This window comes from Lissotriton vulgaris, chromosome 3_1 (genome assembly GCF_964263255.1).
Source record: "Lissotriton vulgaris chromosome 3_1, aLisVul1.2, whole genome shotgun sequence".
Lineage (NCBI taxonomy): Eukaryota > Metazoa > Chordata > Amphibia > Caudata > Salamandridae > Lissotriton > Lissotriton vulgaris.
The window spans coordinates 926,402,954-926,425,557 of NC_141689.1; the positions used below are offsets into that span (position 1 = coordinate 926,402,954).

Below are 22,604 nucleotides of genomic sequence, written 5' to 3' on the forward strand. Positions count from 1 at the left end.
AGTCCTTAGGGCGGTTGTAAGCCTGAACAACCGGGGGTTTGCTAATAACGCCCCGCCTGGATGGGCAAGGTGTGAGTTGACTCTCCCTTGTCTGGAGGGTGGGGCAGGTGGACGATAGGTCCACCGGTGGGAGGCTGGTGCCTCCCAGGATCGACACCTGGCCAGGGCCATTGTGTCCGCGTCATTGGCTCAACTTCAGGCGCCCTGCAACAAGGGGTTGCGGGGCTTAGGGGGGTCGCCTGTCGGTTAACCCGCTCTGTTATTTGTATCACAAATAAACCTGCAACTTCTTATTCCCAACTTACTTGTCTGTGTATCATTTGGGTGGTGAAGGTTGTGGGGGGGGCGAGGTGTACCGATGCAACTACTATGCTTGGGTTTCTTTCTTATCATGAATTAAGCATGAGATACTGACAAAAACAGCATATTAAATGCAAGGCTTAGATTCATAGCTGCTAGCAAAGTAAAATAGTATGATTGTCATCTGTTTAAAATGTGATGCAGACAGCTGAGAAATAAAAAGCTGACTGCTGCTACTTGAGGTGGGAAATCGTTTAATGTTACTCGTTGTTTGATGCACTGGGTCAGTTTCCTTTTGCATGAATCGACAGACATCATATTCTTTGCTCAGTCTCTATGTTGAGGGCAGGGACAGAATTCTAGCAGAGTATTACAAGTCAGCTATGATTCTGAGGGAGGGGGCGTTTATTTAAATCTTCTGACAACCAGCGTCCAATCACTGATGCAGAAGCACATTCCTCGGTTTCTAGGTGTGGTACTGGCAGACTACATAAACCTCCCATGCTAAAGGCTCTGCTCTTCTTCTCCCGATTTTCCAGTGCAGAGAAGAAGTCGTTTCTTTCGAAACCAGTAAGTTTGTTTCTTCCATTTGTTCTGTTAGCTTTTTTCTCATTCGAAAACATTTGAACACTTGCTTGCTAATGTAGTGTGCTTCTAGTCGTGGCGTGGTGGGGTTGGAGGGAACTTTAATTTGTTTAAAGTGGAGAGGGGCGTGGAAGGGATATAACTGGAGAGTAGCCGAGTCCCGTTACTAAATTGTAAGTGTTGCTGTAAGTGTATTACAGTCCCTGGCAATTAAACGCTATGTTTCTTATTTTGGTTAAAACGGACAAAATGAAACGAAGAACATGAAAAAGGGGGAAAAACAGAAACTGGCTCTTCTTATGTTCTTTTGGCTGCCTTTCGTGGAAAACTACGAAAGCTGATTTTACAGTATGAGTCACTGGAAACGAATGATTCAGTTCTTTAAAAAATGTGGGCTCTACCAGCTCTTCTAACTAGGCGTGTCGTGTGAGGGCAGGCATCACGCCTTGCTCCGCAGTAGACGTGGAACTGTTCAAGGTGTCTGTAATGGACTTTTATTGTGTCTGGTGTCTGTGAAATCAATCGCTGCGCCTCAGGGGTGTGCTACGCAGAGAAAACAAAGATAACCACGGTGCACGGAAGAATCAGTTTAGCCAGCAGTCAAAACAAGTCTTTTACGCTTTTAAAAGATTTTGGAAAATGCTTGCAATTCGTGAGGGGTTAACAATGAGTAGGGCGCGGCTCTGGTACTTACGTTCCGTTTTCTAGTCTGCCATAAACTCGCCCTACAGGTTTTCTGCTCTATTCTGTGCGATGGCAAAAGTGTTTGCTTTCTTGGCCGGTGTACAAAAATCCTGCCCAGCAAATCCAGGCATGCTAGTTTGTACAGCCCTGTAGGAAAACATCCCAAAATCATATACAGTGACATAAACAATCTCCCTGCAGACCATACCGTGCACTAACTGACGAGTGTTCAGGGTGGACGAGGGAGAGGGTGAGCCCCACCCATAAGAAGTACTTTATATGTAGGAGGCGGAGAGGGCAGGCTTCAGAGCCCTCTTCTACAGCCAGACAGTGGGTTGAAAGAACTCTCAGTGCTGCCCAAGATAAGATAATGTAATGTTCCCTTCGCCCATTTCAATGTAGACAGCCATTCCTTTATCTTTAAACAGGTGGCTTTCACCATATGTAATGGCGGAGCTTCATTAATTGAAGGTGATTGGCCGCTTTCAGCAATTTAAATATGAGAGGAAGACATATATTTTATGAATACAGATTCCAACAAAGCTTGGGTTTTAAGCTACTGAGGTTTTGAGGAACTGAATTGCAGGTTGGAGAAGCCCAGGTCGGATGGCGACTGATGGCTGATGTCTGTGAACACCAGGGACAAAATTTAGCAGCACTTTCTGGTGCAAAGTGCTGATTTTGGTATTAACCTTCTAGTGCAAACTATGTTTTGTACTGGAAAATAGTCCCAAAGTTACACCAAGTAGTGCTTTGTGCTAGTTTACATCAAGAGGACATACCATAGCTGCAGGAGCATTCGCTCATACTGTTAAGTGGTGGAGCGGGGGGAGGAGAACACAAAAAAAGACAATTAAAACATGAATAAGATTACACTCATCTGCTCCAAGGGCTGCTGCTTTCCTCTCGACCCTCGCGTCCTTGTAAGGAACCTGGCACACACTGTGCAGGCTACAAGCTCCCAATCCCAGTGCTGCTCACATGCTGGGAATAGCTGTTAGGTGGAGAATGGTGTTAAAACGAAGTAGGAGGCTTAGACATGTCTTGTAGATGGTTATAGAAGATTTATTCATGTAGTAATCTTTCAGGCTAAGTACGCATGAAAGTTTGGCCGGCCAAACCATCCTGTATATTTAGCAGTGCCCACCACTCCCCCCTCCGCCCTGGGGCTGCAGCGTCACTGTGGCTGGCCTAGCCCCTCCCATCAATGCATTCAGTAGGGGGGGGTGACGCTCATCCACCATAACGGAGGAACCTTCACTGCATAGGTGGTGCATGCGTGTTTCCATGCACCACACATGGGTTTTAACTAAAATCCTTACTGCTATCAGGCGCACAACACCCATTGAACTCACCGGGCTTCAGCCCCTTCTCCCCCCCCCCCCCCCCCCCCCCCCCATCGTGTGTGGCAGCCCGGTTGAGACAGATCCCGGGCACACACAGAGCCGCACCCGAACGTTTCACAGGTCTTTAAAAGACCATTTGAATGTTTATTAGGCCTTGCAGTTGTTTCACCCCTTCTAAGAGCCCCTGCAGCTCCACTCTGCCTACTGATTAAAGGTTTAGCCCCCCCCCCCGAATTTTTTCTTAGCCCCCACCCCGAAATTTGGCTCTAGTTGCGCCTCTGACTGCTATCATTGGTAGACAGGGATTTGTGCCAACATCGAATGACTTCTCAGGCGGAAATAACATTAGTGAATAGTTTTCTTTGATCAAAATCTTTATAACTTTGCAAGTGTGTTGTTCTGTACAGCACATATAAAAAGTTATGAGTATAAAAGAATGCCAGAGCATAATATTTGTAATGGAAGGGTTTGCTTCTTGGCAAAACCTATGTTTATCTTCACACACACACACCCTTGTTCTACAGTGCAAGGCATCCTAAAGTGAGAGTGAGAAAAACGGTCCAATCGCTTCGTAGTTATGGCGCTGTGCTGCACTCTTCCTTTCAAGCAGAGCAGCACAGCAAACGTTGCTGTGCTGCTTTGTGGGAATTCTTTGTAAATGTGCACCCATGTGTAGGCCAATTCAGCAGGTAAGAGCTCTGATGCGAAACATCACTCTGAATAGAAGAGGGAGCGCCAAAACAGTGTTCAGGGGCAGAGTTTGTTTTTGGAAGTACCCTTTTAGGTGGGGTGTGAAAAGTGGGGTGACTTGGGGTCAAAGGATGGATAACTGTACAAGTCCTAAATAGTTAACCTGGCAGCATATGTTGCTCTAGTATAGTGTTGGAAGTATTGTTGGGTCCTAGGATGTCTATCTTTTGAAACCAAAAAAGAACTACATTGCGACTTGTTGTGCATGTTTGGTCACGGCCCTTCTAAAGTAGGACTCCCAGGAAAATGCTAAATGAAGAGCACAAAGATTCCTTGCACCTTTTGAAGACTTTTTCAACTTTTGCCCTTTTCTGTCAGCCTAAACCTCGCCCGAGTCGCCATTTCCACTCGCAACACAGCAGGTAAAACATTAAGCAATTTCATTCAAAAACGATCTGATAAAAAAAATCACAATGGTTACAACCCAGAAGAAGGCCCTGTACGCTGTTGGAAAGGTGCTAAATGTTGCTATTTTGGAGAAAAAAAGTTTTTTTTATCACAGTCTCATTGTAAAAACAGTCATTTTATTTCTAGCCTTACGTTGTTGCAGAGGGTGGCACGAGATAGCAGAGGTCTCGAGATTAACCGTTTCTTGAGTGAGTAGCACATCCTGTTAGAAAAAAAAATATTTGAATTCTGTGATGTGTAATCTCGATTTCATAATAGCTGAAACCGCTACATATCTCAACTTGCATCGTGAATGCCTGGCCTGCTTAAACCACTCCAGAAGGAAACGGAGGTACTTGAAAGCTCGGAGAGAGCTGCCTCGTCCTGTGCTTACCTTCTGATGCGCTGGCGCGTGTCCCAGGCCTGCTCGCTGGCGCCCTCTTGTTAGTGTCGGCGCGTGCATGAGAGGCAACGCCCTACCCACCGCGTTCCCATATCTTTGCCCATTGAGGAGCCGACGTGCACAGTTTGTGTAGTGTTGCCCTAAGGATAAGACACATTAAAAAGTGGTGTTGTTAAAAACACTCGACTCCCAAGTACTGCTAGTGTTAGTTATGCTAATTATTCCAATTCTAATAAGAAGACAGAGGGCGTGGCTTCACTGAAGGAAATATCAGTCCCCAGAATACATATTAAATGCAGGCTTTTTTCTTCATGCTGTACGGTGGGTGAATTGCAGTGTTTCAAAATACCTGCAGTGTGCAGGATTCTAACCTGTGGAAAGAAAAACATCAGGTCTGTTGGTCTCTGAAGGCATTTGGGTGCTATAACCTGGCCCGGTTTCAGGAATTTTTATCTGGGTGGGCCAAGGGTCGGTTTGGGTGGGCCAATGCGGGCCCAATTGGTAACAATTCTGGAGGTAGACCTACAAGCCCTATAGTTACACATAGACATCGATTCACCAAAATGCCAGGGGTAGTAGAAATAACATCACCCATCCTTGACCTTAATGACATCACAAGAAGTGACATCATATGTCCTTTGACCCTCAATCTTCCTGCGAAGTGACGTCACATGACCTTACCCTTATAAAACCACAATAATTGACATGACTGAAGTTATAATAAAAGCCATAATAAAACAGGACTAATACAATAAAAAATGTTGAAAATGTCTGTTTTAGATACCACTTGTATTCGGGTCGGGTGCTGATGTCATATGAAAGGAGATCCTTAATCGTTTTTCTTAGTTTTACATGAAAAATTATGTGTTCACCTCAAGAGGATAATTCCACATTTATTCTTAGCCCCTTCGCTGCGGGGGGTAATTCCCCCTCTGTGCTGGGGGGGAGGGGGGCGTGCACAGCGCCCGCATGCTCATGACGAGCTCAGCTTGTCATGAGGCACGGCGCACCGGTGCTCCTCCGAGTTCAGGTCGTCACAGGTGCACCGGTTCCTGTGGAACGCTCAGCACAGCAGGGGAATTATCCCTGCATGGGAGCGTTCCACGGCTCATGACGAGCTGAGCTCGTCATGAGTACCAGAGCACCGTGCCTCATGACGAGCTCAGCTCGTCATGAGCATGGAAGGTGTTAAATACTGCTCGGACATTTATGATTCCCTTGTGGCTGCTTATGCAATGAGGCATGCACTGCCACTAGGGGAATATTATAATGTATGTCACATCCTACAGTATATTACTGTGTGCATCATACACAGACTAAAATATATAAACACCTTCAGAATCTACACACAGAAACAGCCGGGTCTGTTGGACTAATGCATCCACTGTAGAGGCCTCATGGTCACAGGTTCATGGCCAGCCTTTCATCCTTCTGAAGTCAAGAAATATAGTACCCTTGAGTTGGGTAACTATAAACATCTGTTATTCAGTGCCAAGATACCCTTGGCTGAACGTGAATTTTACAAATACACGTTATGTTAGATAATTGAGCTGCAAAAGGACGCTCACAGGTCTGGGCTCTGGTGCCACTGCACCTGCTGCATTATTGGCAGGAAACACCCTGTCCCCAATCCGCCATACACACCACCTAACTGCAGCTTGCCTTTGACTTGACATTGTTGCTCTCTTCCAACATGAATATTTGAATTTCTCAGCCAGTGTAAAAAACAGAGAAAATCACCCAAAGTCAGCCTTTTTTCCCCTTTTACAGTGCATACTTAGAACAGTATTAGCACCACTGGTATTTTAATGTCCCAGCTGGTACAAAAATTACCAAAACCACCTAAAGCAAGAATTTTTAGCCCTTATCTGTACCGAATTCAAACAGCAAATATGAATGGAAAACACTTTTAAATGGATTCTAGAACTGCAAAGATACCGGACTATTAAATATAGTAAAAACAGACGGAAAAGTCATGGTACAAATGTATACATACACTTGTATTCATAGTTCTTTTATTTTTTTTATTTTTTTTTAATTTCAGTAATTTTTTATTGAAAATTATATTTACATGGTGCAGAGGATATACATGGGAGATAACTGAAAGCAAGAGAAAAGACTATTTAGTATCATGTCCATGCCTGGGCACACTCTTAAAACTACAACAAATAGCCAGCATTTTCTTAAATGCTACCCCAGATTGATAATTAATGTATTCACAGTGAAACGGCATCCCAATGTTTGGACATCCTCGTGGCCTCTTCTGCCGAATGGCAGGGCCAAAGGTCATTTTTGGGTGGTCCTGGCCCACCTGGCCCACCCGCTAGAACCGGGCCTATCAATAACCCCGTCGGACATGTTCCAAAAAGTCAGACCCCGCCCTTGTTAGCGTAAATAGGCACCTCAACCAATAAAGTTGAATGCAACCAGGTCTGTGAGTGTCATTATAAAGTGAAGAGTGCGACGCATCGCCCTGCTCATGCTCACTTTGACAGTGCATAGACACTTAAGCTGGACTATGAGAGTATGCTGAAGTGAACCACAGCCTTTCAAAGGGGACATGACGCCCCCCCCCCCCCCCTTAAAGTTGAATTCCGTCCCTGATTGCACGTACCATAATTCTGGCCCTAGTCTCCGTAAATTACAGGTGTAGGTGGAAAGGCACACATTCCGTAGCAGGACCATAATTACCTGTAATAACAAGGGTTTGGCTGTGGACGCCAAGACTGCACTTAGGAAGTGAACAATACTCCTTCCTGCTCAAGGAGTAGGACGCTATCATTGGCTGGACCCTCCGTGGGACCAAAAGGACCACCACAGTGTCTGTGGCGCATCAAATCCTCCAGTCCGTCTCGGGTGGTTCTTGGTGTCCTCTAGTGATGAGGGACTTGCTGCATGCATCCCAGGGCACACTGAGTTTGCTAATGGGATTCTTGCAGTTGCTTTGTAAATAGGAGCCCCCCCACCCACCAAGACGATAGCCCCAGCACAGACTTTAGGCTCATGTAAAGAGTACTACTACTACACCGGGGGATAGAAGTAAGCGTGTAATGCTCTTCTGCAATACAAAATTACAAAGAGTGCACGGCAAGCTTAATTTGCAAGTTACACTTGTTGAACATTTTCGGTAATAAACCTGCAGCTGAGACTTTCCGGAAGATTATTCGGTGATAGTTTGTGATGGGTCTGATGTAAAATTGTTGCACATCAACAACAGAGTCTGGAACTCTGCTCGGAATAGCACCATGTTCAGTCATCTTGGAAGAAGGGTGCTTTGCCAATTTGAATTCTTCTAACACATTTCAAAAAGGCATTGTTTCAAGCCTTTTGTAGTAACTTGACATTTCCACTAGGTGGCGCATTTTTTCACCTTATAAAAATACCGGCCATGACAGTAAGACACTGAAGAATCCCAGGACAAACTGTACTATTTGTATATGCTTACGCAGGTTGTTGGACCCTAACAAGATGGAGATACCTCAGGAGCCACCTATGCAGCTGGTAATTATAGAAAGATGCATAAGAGAGAGTTAATGCTCCACAATATATATGCATTTTTTCCAAACTCACAAATTACAGACACCACTGAAAGGTGAGTGTAGAATAAACTGCATATAACCAGGCTGTTGCCTCGCTTTGGTGTTTTTTACTACTAACTCCAGTGCTGTCTACATCTGCTAAGACAGGACTTGAGCAAAATTTCGTGTGTATTATTTTTAAAGAACTACTTCGGAAATTGGCTTAATGAACTTGTTTTCAGAAGTCCCGTTCCGTGGCAGACTGACAGCTACTGTGTTTTCTGATAAATCAGATTTCCATGCCTGCAGATCATTGTGGATTTGCTGTTCAATACTATTAACATGGCAAGCAATATAATCTTAGGGGTGGTGAAAAAACGTTATCTTGCTGCTGGGAGGTTCTCTTCATAGACAGGCACTGTTAGGACACAGAGTGTTTGTAGCAGACTACAATGGGAGGCTTTGAGAAATGATATGCAGAAGCAGGGATACCAGGCATGCACTGAGCCACGTCATCGCCTGTGGTACAGTCATGCTTCACTTTATTCTTTCCTTCTGGCAAAGATGAACTACCAGACTTTGCTTACTCACTGGGGCAGGACTGCTGCCAAATAAGCGGTTCTATTTTTAATTGGCTTAGTTTGAAGAAAACAGATCACAACAAAAAAAAAAATTTCTAAATGAATAAAGGCGACTTAGCAATATCCACTGGACCATTATCTTTGGTCATTTTACAGTAATGTGTGACTAATGGTCGTCCTCAAGAAATGTTTGGGAAAGAAAGTGTGGTTCTTGCATATAAGAACAGTAAACTTCTAAGTAGACTCCCAGATTCGATTACGTGAGTGGCTTCTTACCACAATGCAGAGAGCCCATTGAATGAAACAAACGCAACCAGGGTTGACCAATGAACTTCTTTTGTGGCACATGTGGTGCATGGACTGTGGTGGCTCCTCCGCTAAGGCAGAGGAGCGTCGCCCCATTGCCTTCAAGGAGGAAAATAAAATAGAAAATTAAAAGGATAAAAACAATGCTATTATCATTTTATTTTGTCCTCCTGCAGCGGCAGCTTGCATGAGGGAGCAGGGCGGTGCGGAAGAGCAGGCTAGCTTGAATCCAGTGGCACAGTGAGCAAGGGAAATGCAAAAACCACAGTTGATGGACAGAATGCAGAACAATGTCATACATTCACCCCAGTACAGAGATCTGGACCTAAATCCATCGTTTTTTTGCACTCCACACCACCAGTGAGCTAGGGACCCACGACTGCATATAGCTGGGTCCAAACTGGGGTGGCGTAGTGAGCAAAAGAACGATGGATTTAACCCCGATCTTTTGACTGGGGAAGAATGTTTGCATTGTCAGTATTCCGTCCATCTTTTGTTTGCTGTAACACTTTTTGCACTAAGAGGGATGGGTATGCCCAGAATTGGGTTCCTTGCTCACTTTGCCACTGGATTCGAGTTAGTCTTGCTGTAGAAGGGTGACATACCCTGAAACCGGTCCCAGGATGCTTGTTTCCGGTCCAGGGAAGACCTAGCCTGACAGTTCGTTCTGGACTATTCCCATGAGGCACAGGGTCAAGACTGATGTGCACATGGCTGGGTCCAAACTGAGGAGGCATAGTGGGCAAAAGAACGATGGATTTAACCCAGATCTTTTGACTGGGGAGAATGTTTGCACTGTCAGCATTCCGTCCATCATTTGTTTGCTGTAATAGATTACACAACCAGCACGCAAACCAATCTCACGTCTACATATGGTGCTGCAGAAAACTACAACATAAACAAATACCACATGTACTGTGTGATTAACCCTATTTTTGACAAACAGAAACACAACTATGCATCTAGCTATTTATTTTACAATATATATTTGAGGGCATGGTTGTGCTGCTTTTGGTGTCTGCTGCCTGCTTCTGTCTGTATGATTAAACAAGAAAATGTTTCTGTTGGGTAAAACAAAATTACTTTTGGTACTGCTATGTAAATGTACAGGAATTTATATAGCGCAAATCACCAAGCGGTTTCTAAGCGCTTGCTTAGGAAACCCGTCCTGGTATTCCCCTGTGAGATAACCCCGGCAGGGTATCCGCAAGGTGAAAGCCAGGCATCCCGCCGCGAAGGGCCTTTGTGGAGATTAAGCAAGCTATTGCTCAGAGTCGCAGAGTGTGAACCCGTGAATCAAGTAGGCACCAGAGCGAGAATTGTCGAGTCCATGGACATTTTAGGACTCAAGAACCCGCCGAGCCGGGAATTGAACCCTGGTCCCGGGCTGACCTCTGCTTCCAGGTCTGCCTCCTCTAACCAGTGAGCCACACTTCTCCACATGCATATGAAATGCACTCTAGGACGGATGCTCTCATATACACATTATTTTTCAAAATAAATGCAGAACAAATAAATCATAAGATCGTCTGATTGGCTGCACTGTATCACTTTATCAGAATTGAGTCATTCAATGATATTATACAATACATGGGTAGACTGTCAGCAAATGTGGCAAAGTGCAGTTTAGTGACAATTGTGTTTTTAGTGCTCAAAAGGGTGAAAGATATATACAGTGTAGACAATATCATATATACAAATATATACAGGAGTTTCAGTGGCCAGCTAGCAATTTTTAACCAACCTTTCCAATTTTTCTCGTTGGAATCCTGGCTGTGCTGGACCCCAAGAAAAGCGTCGACGTTTCGACCCTATGGTGTGTTTTGATATTTCACCCTATACTTAACACTCCAAACTCGTTTTTTGCAGTTCCATCGGGTGTAACTGCTTTTGAGACCCACACTCTGCTCTGACAATGCACCCCGGTTGTACACTGCAGCTTCCCTTCTACTCCAGAACTGAACGTTTCCCAAAGTATCACAGTGTGACTGACTGTCGATTTAACTCTATTCTAATGGCACTTTCTTCTTCAAAAGCATCTCGTGGCACTATTGCAAATAAAAGGGCACTATAGTTTGTGCATTAAAAGACCATCAACATTTTTTTCTCACCACAAGGCCCTTTCGAGAAACATAAATGCAAACTTGTCAGACATTCAGCAGCCCACCAAAGACATAGTGGCTGCAAGAAAAAATGCCACTCGTATTTCCGCATCCTGCGCCTTCTCAGATTAGTCATGCACTTCTAATTCTAATTGGATGCACTTTTAGCTTGTAATCAAGTATTTAAACATAACAATTAATTGCTACACATAAGTGATTTGTTATGTATTAATCATGGCTGTTGAGGAGTTGGTGCCAGAATTTGAGACGTGCGGTCTGCAGGTGGTAATTATTGGTGTTCCATCTCAAGCATTGTGTGCAAAGCTGCATCAGAAATAGCTGCTCCATGCACCACTTTCAAACGTTTTCAAACTTTCAAACTGTCATGCTTCTTTTTTCGGTCTGGCCAAGCAATCGCGTCAACTGTTTAAAGGCCTGAAATGTTCTGGAAAAAAAAACCCAGTAAGGCACAATTAAATACATCGAAAAAACGGAGTTTGGGTCAGTATTCTTTGTCATTGGGTAGCTGGACTGTCAATTAAAATTTGGGTCATACATACTACAGCACTATAAATGAAGTGTGTGAACATGTCATTTCCTGTTAGTCACTGGCTTTCTTCCCAGTGTCAGCTTTATTTTTCTATTCATAAACAACATTTGTATTGGTTTTACAGCACATGCAATGGACAGTAAACAGTACGAAACATAGTATATCCAAGACAGAGATAGTTGGCAATGAAAGAGGAAGAACAGTGGGCCATAACATGTCAGACATCAGGCAGGTCTTGATAAGCCCACAACTTCCCCCAAATGTTCAGATGCTTTCTAGGGCAGCCACGGGCTCTGTAGATGGGTTCGTCCATCTTCACTCACAAATCCACTGCTGAGCTCCACTCCACAAAAGATGGTGGGGATGGGGGTTTCCATTTGCAAGCAATATCACGCTTGGCCACCATGTGCGAAAGGCCTACCAGGGTGCTTTCTCCACAAGATCCCCCAACATCGTCTAAGATGCCCAACAGGGCCACCCAAGGAGAGCAATCAATGGACCTTTCCAGCACTGCAGTTAACGTCAAGAAAATAGAGGGCCAATATTTTGCTATAGGTAGGCATGACCTCATCATGGGGCATATGTAGGTAGGCGTTTGCGAATCGCAAACGCCGGAATTCGCACGAAACGGCGATTTGCTATGTAGGTGCCACTTAGCAAAATAATGAATCGCAAAAATTGCGGTTCCTTATTTTGCTCAAGCATTTAAGGAATCACAATTTTGCGATTCCTAAAATGCTATGTAGGGGTGCCCTTAATTTGGCGATTTGGGCTTAAGGAATCGCAAAATACCACCTACTCCAAGTACATGGTATTTTGCGATTTTCTTTCAAAATGATTTTTTTTTTTAAATTCAAAGTACCATGTGGCGCACAGACATGCCCTTAGGGCATGTCTGTGCGCCACATGTACTTACAGGCACATCCCAGGGGTGCAACAGGTGTCCTCTGGACATCCTGGCACCCTTGGAATTGCGATTCTCAAATTGTGATTTTCTCATAGAAAATCGCAATTTGAGAATGTACCCCCATTCATTTCTATGGGCCTCTTGGCCCATAGGAATTAATGGGACACTCCTTCCTTAATTGCGATTAGCAATTTGCTAATCGCAATTAAGGAATTTTGGAGCTTCGCAAAAAAATAGCGCATTTTTACCAACGTTCCATTTTGCAATTCTCAAATAGCGATTCCTTAAAAATCGTTATTTAAGAATCGCAAAAAAGAGAATTGCCTACGTATGCCCCCATATGAAATAAGTCTCCTCCAATCCACAGGCACCTGTGGCAAGTGGGGCTTGGGAGCACACCCATTCTCCAAAAGCGCTTTAGATAAAATATAAAACATGCAGGTATTTTAGTTGAATCAGGAGCAGACAAAAGGGAATAACTATCTCTTGTGGAGCCATCTTGGCATCTCTCTAATCACTGTCATCCAGCATATTGACCCAACCCTTTCACCTAGTCTAAATGGCTCCGAAGGAATCCGGAAAGTTAAGGACCAAGGATCGATATATCCGCATGATACCTCCTAGACCCAGCGGTGTCGATAGGACCCAGGTTGGTAAAACTCAATCTAAGGAGGCGATCCTGCCAGTCAGTGACTTTGCCACCACCCCGCTCAGGTACAAGAAGCAACTTGTTCCAATCAACCACCAGCCCGATGCCTCGCCAAAGCATTAGTAGGAGCCATGTCCCAGTGATATGTGGTTGGCAGAGGAAAAGTACAATGCAATGCGGTCTTCCAGGTAGTTCATTCTCTGGAAACTCCTTGTTTGAAAAAAAGGCGCCAAACAGTAAATTCAACATCACAATTTTCTGAATAAAAAAGCTAATGAGTCATAGGTTATATAGAAAGTTAAGATACTTGAGGGTTGCAGCGAACTAGCACCTCCAAAGCTAATCAACATGGCAAACAGCAGTGGAGAGAGAGAGCATCCCTGCCTTGTGGCTCTGTGTATGGTAAAGGGAGGAGACAGAATTACATTGACCATCTCCTGTGCCTGGGGACAAGCATAGAGCACCTTAACAAAGGACAGGAACCAAGGTCCGAATGCCATGTGGTAGAGCCCTTAAGAAAGAAATCCCCAGTCCAGGGAGTCAAAAGCTTTTTCAAAGTCAAGAAGTGGGAGTACAGCCGGGTCTCCAAAGCGCAGGCGATGCTCTAAGGCAATGTGCACTTGGTGAATGCAGTGACAGGTGCTACGGTAAAGCATGAAGCCACATTGATTTAGATCAAAAAGAGAGGGTAGCAGCGGCAGGAGACAATTGTCCAAGATCTTTGCAAAAAATTTAATTTCAGCATAATGAGAGAAATCAGATGTTAAGATGAGCACCCCTCCTGGGGCCAGCTTTAGGGAGAACTACTGCGGTGAAACAGTTTAGCTTAGGAGGGAAATGACCCCTGTTCACAGCCTCCATATAACAAATGAAAAAATGGGGGGAGAGCAATGACCAGAATTTCTTATAATATTTGATCGGAAAGCCAACCGGCACAGGGTTTTGTCTGATTGCAGAGTACCAATTGTAGCAACCAATTCCTCCACCATCAGGGCTTGATCTAGGGCTGCCCTGTCCCCTGCTGTCAGAGTTGCCAGTGGAAGGTCAGCAATCAGGGGCCGTATTTCCTCCCACTTGGGGCTGTGGAAACAGCTGTTAAGGGAGCTATAGTAAGAGGCAAATTAGGCCGCAATGTCCAAGGAGGCAGTGAGGCTCTGTCCTGCAGAGTTCAGAATCAAGGGGATTCATCAAGAGGCAGCATCACCTGCGGCTAGCCAGTACAAGAGTTTCTGCAATGTCCCCCAACTCATAGACATGGCTGGTGGCAGCCATCCAACTTTGCTTGGTCTCCTCCGGGTAAAATTGGTGGAGAGTGGACCTGCAAACTTCCAATTGCCGTAAGGAGCACGCATCTTCAAGCTGTTGGTAATGCCACTCAAGAGACAAAAGTTCAGTTTTCAGCTCAGTAATATGCTGAGTGCGGGCCTGACCGCGTCAGTATGCCTACCCCACAGGACAACCTTATTAGTCACCTGGATGGTACCTGCATAGTCCACTGAACCACATTGAGGTCAAAGTATGTGTAAAGCTCCTTTGTTAAGAGGTTACTGCTTTGATCATCCACCAGACACCAAGAAGTGAGGCACTATAGAGGTCTGCTACTCCCCCGCTGGCCATAGTGTGCATAACATGGATATGGTTGGAAATACCATGGAGCAGGATATATGAGGATCCCACATTTGGGATGTCCAAGGCTGGGAGGGAGAAATAATCAATCCTAGAATGACTGTCATGGGTAGCAGAGAGATAAGTTTGTTCAGTTGCACACAGATTCCATGAGCTCCAACCATCATAAAGGTGCAGAGATGTTGCACATTCTCTCAGCGAAAGGGAGGATTGCTAGTGTGTCCTCCTTGCTCTAAAACATCTAGCTTTTAATCCATTACAGTATTAAAGTCACCATCAATAATGGTGGGAACCGATGGAAGGTCCAGAATGGCATCCTGGAGGCGACACAGGGACACCTGAACTCAGTGTGGTCTAATGTACATGCTAAGGAACTTGTGGTGTTTGACCTCAAAAAAACCTCAACATGGACATATGTCCCTTTGTTGTCTGGCACTGAGAGAGTAACAGAGAGGAGAAAGGATTTGTGGTGGTGGATGGTGACACCTCGGGAACCCCTAGTGTGGCCGCAGGGTAGCAAAATAAACCCGGTCGTACTAGAAGCAAGCAAGAACCAGGCAGCATGTACCAAAGAGGTGTGCCTTTTGAAGAAATAATACAGTGGAGAAATGGCGCTTAGCAAAGCAAAGCACAGCGTTGTGTTAAATATGATTGTTTAGTTGAGGTTCCAAGTCATAGTGGTAAATAGCGTCATCGATCTATTGTGGCTAACTGAGAGCAGGAATGAATAAGATGTCTAGCAGAGCAGAGTCCACTGTTGGTGTTGAATGAGACCATGGATAAAAACATCAGTGTCAAAATAAAGTCAATGAGTGCACGTACTGTGTAGGGGAAAAAACTATGACAAAACAAAACAACAGAGCTGAATGATCAAACTCCCAACAAACCCCACAAATCCCCCCACCATACACTACCTCCCAAGAAGAATCTGTCGCCCAGTCTCCCTCATAGAACCAAGTAACATAAGAGGCGCAGAAAGATAGTCTTCCCCCAAGTACATTATTCAAAGTATAAGGATTCCAAGCTGCTGGCCAAGAATATTGAAGCAGAAAACAAGGAGAGAACAACCAAAAGTCCAATGACGATGAGGACCCAGGATAAGGACCCAAGCATGGAAACCTCAGTTTGGGTCCAAGGCTCTGCCCCCATCAGTGTCGAGGGCTGGCGGACAATGGGGGTGCTCCCTCTAGAGACGAACAGTCTCCCAGGCCGCCCAATCCCAGCTACCACTCTTCTCATCAGATGAAATCTTCATGCCCACTGTAGTACTGGGTCACCGCCTGGAATGCTGTTGACCCGGCCCACTTGGCTGCAGAGCATTGATTCCTCAGTTGGATGGTGGAGAGTGAGGCTTAAGATCTCTGCACTCCATGGGCCTAGTCTCAAGTTGCCTTTGGGGAGTAAAAAAAAAAAGAGGGGAGTCAAGGAGGACCTTTAATTTCGGAGGAAACATCAGCATTTACGACAAGTTAATTGCTGGAAGTTTATGTTTGAAGGAGCCAAAGGCTTTTCACTGATTCCGGACCAGCAGGTGTGATTCGGAAAAATTAGGATGTGGTCATTCTGAAAGGATGTGGGCGGCTGCTATCTTGCTGCCTTGGGAATGGTATCCCTATCTTTGTAGTTAAGAATCCCGGCCACAACGGGCCTGCAGGGGGCACCTGGTGAAGGCCACTGTGCCAAGGATCTGTGGTTGTGCTCTAATACAAATCAAGAGTAGAGATGATCAGACGGGAGCCTGGACTTGATCCACTCTTCCAAGAACCATTCAGGTGCTGTCCCTTCCACTTATTCAGGAAATCCATCTAAGCAAAAATTGTTCCTACAAGCACAATTTTCTGCATTCTCCACATGTTTCTCCGGAAGTTTGGTAGAAGCAGGTAAATGGTGGACTGTAGATTTGAGCTCATGAAGGGTATCCTCTAGCTTAAAGAATTGGCCTTCAGCATCAGAGACCCTGCCCATCACGTTATGTAAGTCCGGGCACAAGGGAACTACATCCACACCCACCTCAAAAACCTTGTCTCACGAGCCACTTGGAAAGCTTGTATGGCCTGTAGATAGATTTGTGTGTGAAGCATCTGAGGGAACTGAAGCCATCTGGTGTTCTACAACGTGCCTAGGGGCCTCAATTATGGAGGTGGTGTATATGCCCATTTTCATTTGGGAGAAGGGGTCTGGTGTATACCCATGGGGAAGTTGGACATGGAGATTAAAATCTTCCAGAGTAAGTTCAGGCCACTTGCACCACAAAACCACATTGGCAGCACACACAGCTAAACTGTTGCACTGGGAAGTGCACCCCAGAACACACAAAAACTCCCAAACATTAATAATGATCATGGGGCCCAGTCAAGAGTCATTAGAAGCAGACGCAGGGACCTCCGTCTGCGCAGGCCCCAAGTCTGTGGGCCCCCTTATACCAGTGGGAATCGCTCTGGCTCCAATGGGCCTCAATTGCGCCCTCCCCCCCCCCGGAGACAGACAAGGCTCAATTGTTCTCCATATCCAGATGCCCCAGTCCCTAAGAAAACAAGCATTTACAATGCAATAGGTCTCGCAATGACATTGTTTTGAGCTATTGGCATTGTAAATGTTATTGGGTGTTTTTTCCCTTCGTGAAGCATTAATTAAATGGTGTAATGCAAAATGGCAATAGCTCACTTTATTGTAATTGCAAAATCAATTGCATTGCATTTGTTCTAGTATGAGTTTTGTATTGTAAATGGTACTGGCTTTCATTAGTCTTTTTTTTCTTCTCACATTAATCTAATGCATTAAAATTCTTAATATCCACTCATTTTGGAATAAGGACTCTGAGTCGATATTACAAATACCCATGGGTGGGATAGGTTGTATTGTACTTCCAGTTATTGAGTGAACCTTTAGAGCAGTGACACCGCCTTGATGGTGCAATCACTACTACTAATAGAAAGGGAAGGGGCTTGAATCTTAGCTTACATGTACTGGAGACCCACCACAACTCCCACTACAGCATGGTGAGCTATTTCTGCAACCTCCTACAGAAAGACATCACAGAAAAACATAATACTTCTTAACTTCACCGAACAAAGTAAAGAACTTGAAAAATGTGTCTACCTACAGTAATTATTCCAGTTCGGGAAGATGCAACTCCAGAAAGGATAGGGATGGACAGACACATTCCAGATGACAATAAAATGGCATTACAAGGGTGGCAGTAGACGTCATAAGGCAACAAAGGCAATAAGCTTGCAAAGGTGTGGAATGACACATGACATATAATTGGAGATCCATTTGCTCCTAGTACAGCACATGGTAGGAGCTTCGAAACAGTGGCAAACAAATAAGACCAATGTGTGTCGGTAAATTGAACTCTATAAAAGACTACTGTGGGTAATTCATACTTACGTTTGCATTATCAGATGTCTGTTAATTAGATCAAAGAAACAATTATTATTTATGGTGCTTAGAAATTACAGGACTGTGGTATGAAGTAATACATAATAAAAAGAAGTTAAGGTATTACGGTAAAACTTTACTTTACAAGCATAATCAGGCATGAAAACTGCTACCAACAGGCAGGCTCAGGACAGAGGGACCCTTCTAACCCCGGATCACTACGGTAAGCCTGGAGAGTACGGACCATCTATGATTCCTTTTGGCTCAATGTTAATGCACTTCGACAGCAGCAATGGACCTTTCAGCATATTCCAACATAACTGGTACCAGGCTCACACTGGTACACATCTATACTTGTGAAACCCGAGTGCTATAAAAATGCTAAATAACACCATCCATGTCCTGATGCACCTTGATAGCATAAAACTACAGCACAAATATCCAAGCACCCTTGTATCCATATACTCTCTCGCTCACATCTCACTGCATCGACTGTATGAAAATGTGTCTCGTCGTACCCCTCGCCTCGACAGACTGAATTATCTTGGACCTCACTCTACGCCATGCTTACCTAAAGTGCAACATCATACTCATGGCAGCCTATGCACTATACAAATTGTAATAGCACAAATTCTAGCCAAATATACCTCACTACAATGAAGTTCTAATCGTAAGAGTACTCGATGACACCGTCATTAATTGCTAAAACAACACAATTCTTCGTTCGTGGCCATTTCCTTTACAAAACATAATTGTACCAGAGGTGTTCGTTCAATTACAGCAACTGAAGTGAGCAAGGGCTACAACTGCAAGAATGCATATGTTGCTAAACCCCACTCACAACATGCATGTCACTTCATTACTCTACTAGACACAGATGTACTCAACCATACCCCGCAGTACCTCTGTTCTAAACCGCTGCGCTCAAATTAGGATTACCACATGTGGACAGTTCGTTCTTTGAGCTTGAAGCGTGTTATTATTTATTCTCTCTAAACACAGGTTCAGTTCCGTGAATAGCATGTTGAGCGAGCCAGAGTTTATAGAATCTCAAACTATTGGTACCCAATCAGAGACAAAGAAACATACTATACACAAGGCCAATCATGGTCATAATACTGGGTTGGTTGTGGGCCTGTACACTGTCATTGGCTAGGAGAGTTCCTGTCAGTTAGCAATTGGCTATCGGGTCCCACAAAGCCGTACCACGCATTGTCATCTGCAGGCTAGGAGAACGTTCATTGGATGTGTGAAGCAGCATGTGCCCCTGAGCAGAAACTACCTAAAGCGCTTTCACTTCCATCAGTGGGCGGGTTTAGATTGGGTGATTATGCCTGTCCGTCTCTGCCAGAGGACACCTAAGTCTGATGCAACGGGGACACGCCGGGCCAGTTCCGGTGAGTAGATGCAGTGGAGTGGTGACGTTAGTATGAGTGAACTCACCCACGGAGGAGCTCCCGTGATTTTGTCCGCCGCCGATAGCCACCGGCCAGTACGTGTCATCCTCTGCAGCCCTGCCCTGAGGAGCACTGCGGCTCTACGCCCGGAGTCCAGCTCAGTGCTAAAGAGTGCTTTGGGAGTGCAAAGTGCGTGATCTGGCAATCGAACACATTTCCAATACATACCTGACAGTCGGTTGCTGCATACCTGCCACCACGAGTCTCCTTTTGGGACGGTCCATCCGGACTGGATCCTTTGCTTCACGGTTTGTTTATATAACAGGCTGTCCCAAAAGGAGAAAGGTCGGGAATAAAAAAAGCCTCATTTTCAATCGGAGGCCACCGTTTACCATACACAATGACACCATCCAATGAAAATGAGGGGCGGGGCTTCAAGCCCCCTTCTGAAATCTTTTCTCTCACAATATGTCTCGCAGAGCGACAGCGCATGCGCGCTGCAATGCTAGGCATGACCTCAAAAAAGGGGGGAAACTCATTCAGTCAATACAAATTATCAAGGCAGGAGACACATGCGTCAAAAGGTGTAGGGGAGAGCTGGAGATGGTCTGCCGTAACACCACTGCATGGCGCAAATATCTGGGTGAGGGGAGGATTCTGGCATCATGGCCCTCAGGCTTACCTACCTCAGCAGTGGCAGTGCCAGAAGACACGATACAGAGCCGGCCATTACGACAAGGAGGGCTGAAGAAAGCGCTCAGATTCAGGAGCACAGGAGTCAGTTCAGCGGACCCCAGAGGGCCTCCGCCCACGCAGCATCAGGTCAGTAGCAACTGCCCCACTCCAATCATGTGCCCTAGAGACCACTGGAAACCCCAACGTTGGCTGCTGCTGCCGGCTTGATTTCTGTGGCTGGCAGTAGGTTCACCAGAATAGGGGGAAATTGCAATGATTTTGATTAAGGAAACAAACGAGGTAGCAACAAAGGTTCTGGGGCCCCCAGCGAATACAAAACAGGTGGCCAGCAGCAGGATGATTGCTGATACTGGGTGCCTTTCCGGGAGCTTGCTAAGGAGCGTCTTCCATCTTGGGTGGTGAGGATACACCCTATTTTTCACTTTTGTTAATGCAACAGCCATTAGGTCGTTTCCTTGTTGGCTGAGTGACAGTATTTTGCCTGAGCACGTGAGAGGCATATTTAATTGGATGTCTGTCTGTCTGCCTGTCTGTCTATGTATCTATCTATCTATGTATCTATCTATCTATCTATCTATCTATCTATCTATCTATCTATCTATCTATCTATCTATCTATCTATCTATCTATCTATCTATCTATCTATCATTCATTCATTCATTCATTCATAAATCTTTATTTCGGTGAGTTTTCACCATAAAAGACATTAAAACATTTCATAAAACTTCAGAAGTAAAAATTTAGGCTGTACAATGTCATTAGAGTCCATTAGGAAATTTCTTAGTGCAAATTTCACATTTTAGTACAGTAAAGTCAGTGACCAGCTTTAAGGCATTGTCTCCTCAAGGACCACATTGCACCTAGATATTTAGCCACTGCGAAGACGATTTGATCCGACAAATCTCTTTTCAGAACTCTGAACGCGGCCAAACACTCAGAGAATCCCAAATTTCTGCATAGGGGGACAATCCATTTTTTACGAGACTCATTGTAGGCCGGGCAGAAGAAAATTATATGGAGCTCAGATTCATTGGCCATTCTACAAGCTGGACATACACTGACTGCTTGTTCACTCCACTTGCTTGTAAGTTCTCGTAGTGGGAGGGACCCGTGCCTCCATTTCAAATACAGTTTCCTGAGTAGGGGAGGATATAATTTATCTAGGGCTGGCTCAAAGCTGTAGGTGTCCTTGGTGCGTAGAAATGACTCAGTTAGTGGTCCATGGTTTAGTCGACAGCAGAGTGCCATTAATTTACTGTCGCGAAAAACCTTTGCCAGTGTCTTTTTCGGAAAAAGTGGGCAGGTGGATAAAGGGTCAGACCACAGCCTCAGGAGGCCTAGGCCCTCTAGCTCGGTTTTGATGAATTTCAGCCATTTGATTTTCCCTGCATTAGGCATAGCAAGCACCTCCTGAAGTCCCTGCCTGTAACTGATCAGTTCTGGGACAGACCACAACCTACGCCAGTAAGCCAGTGGTCTCAAAGCCAGTTCTTTGTCCAAAGGTCGCATCCCTAGATCTAACCTTAAAGGGACAAGGGGCGTGCTAGGGGGAAGAGCTACCACCCTCCGAATAAACTTATTCTCCTCTTTCACCAGGTCAGAGGAGCCTACGTGGCCCCAAAGCTCACACCCATACATGGCAGCCCCCCTTGCCTGTGCCCTATAGATCTGTAAAGGTGGGCCAACGGGCCGGATAGATGACTTATTGTTACCCATGAGCTTCATGATTCCACCCGAGTACTGAATCAATTTGAGGAGGGCTTTCTCTTGGTGGTTGCGCCAGGACATTCTTTCATTTAGTATAACTCCAAGGTACTCAAAGGTTCTCACCCTTTCAAGTATGCTCTGTCCGATATTGGGGCTAGAGCGGAATTTTGGTGGGGGATTAAACACCATGAATTTAGTCTTTAGGGTGTTGATTTCTAACCCATGGTCCCCACAGAAATCCACAAAGCCGTCTAGGACACGCTGGATACCCATCGCAGACTTTGAAAGCAGCAGGGTGTCGTCGGCGAACATGATCGCCGGCACCCTGGATCCTGCCAGCTTGGGAGCATCAGAGTTAGCAACCCCATTCAGGTGAGAGATAACCCCGTTGACGTAGAGGCAGAACAGGGTCGGTGCGAGCACATAACCCTGCCTTACCCCCCTGTCAACGGGGAACCTATTCGACAGAGCCCCCTCCTTGCCACACCTCACCTGTGCGAAATTGGCAGTATGGAGACGAATGATCATCTCCAACAAGCCCTTAGGGACCCCTAGTTTGGCCAGCACCTCCCAAAGCTTTCTGCGGGGGACCAGGTCGAAGGCCGCCCTCAGGTCCACGAATACAGTGTAGAGGCTGCCACCCTCCAACTCTACCGTTTTCCAAAAGATGAGGGCAAGCCGAAAGACCTGATCTATAGTTGAAACCTTCTTTCTAAAACCCGCTTGAAG

The 22,604-nt window shown here is 45.3% G+C and overlaps 1 protein-coding gene across 1 annotated transcript in view; it reads left to right on the forward strand.

The window, feature by feature from the left end:
* The first annotated feature begins 685 nt into the window (after positions 1–685).
* The window catches only part of LOC147727226 (annexin A1-like), a 158,847-nt gene continuing 136,928 nt past the window's right edge, over positions 686–22,604 (forward strand). Inside the window, exon 1 of the mRNA XM_086961275.1 lies at positions 686–870. The gene's annotated coding sequence lies outside the window, so the exon portion shown is untranslated. The remainder of the gene's footprint in view (positions 871–22,604) is intronic.